The sequence below is a fragment of the Arachis duranensis genome, chromosome 1 (assembly GCF_000817695.3).
Source record: "Arachis duranensis cultivar V14167 chromosome 1, aradu.V14167.gnm2.J7QH, whole genome shotgun sequence".
NCBI lineage: Eukaryota > Viridiplantae > Streptophyta > Magnoliopsida > Fabales > Fabaceae > Arachis > Arachis duranensis.
Window position 1 is genome coordinate 49472527 of NC_029772.3, and position 687 is coordinate 49473213.

Consider the following 687-nt stretch of genomic DNA (forward strand, 5'->3'; position numbering starts at 1 on the left):
AAGTATGAACGCAATGATACAGTCATCAGCTCTATCCATTCCCTCTCCTCTAGCTAGCATTTGAATCTATCCAATCCCTAATAAATACAAGCAAATTAAGAAATTTGGATTGGTATCATAATATTCTGATCACATTTTAGTAGGACTAAGTCTAATAAGATATATTTTTGTGGTTAAGTTATTTACCTTGAGCACCAGCTATAAGGGTTTCAAAGCAAGGATAATATAGGGTGGCCTTGATTCTAGAAAATTATGTAACTTGCTGTATTTCATTTTATGATATTTATGAGTATTCGTCCTGCCTTGTTTATGAATAGTTTGTTGTGTATCTATAATTTATCATACTCTTCCTTATCTAAATTTACAAGAGAATAATGCTATATGACAAAAAAAATATTATTATTTTTTGTTTTTATCCGTAATATTTAAAAAATATAATAAATTTTAAACACTATAAAATTTTAAATTTTAAATCTTAAATTTTAAATATTAAACTATAAATCTCAAATTCTGTATTCTAACTCTTATACCCTGAATACTACATTTTATGTTATAAACTTTAATACTTAAAAGAAAACAAACTTATCTTTTCATTGATGCCGCCGATGACGTGAGCAACGTCGTTGAGTCGGCACAAATTGCCTTCGTTTGTCATAGTCCCACTTGAAAATGGCCTTATAGGAATCC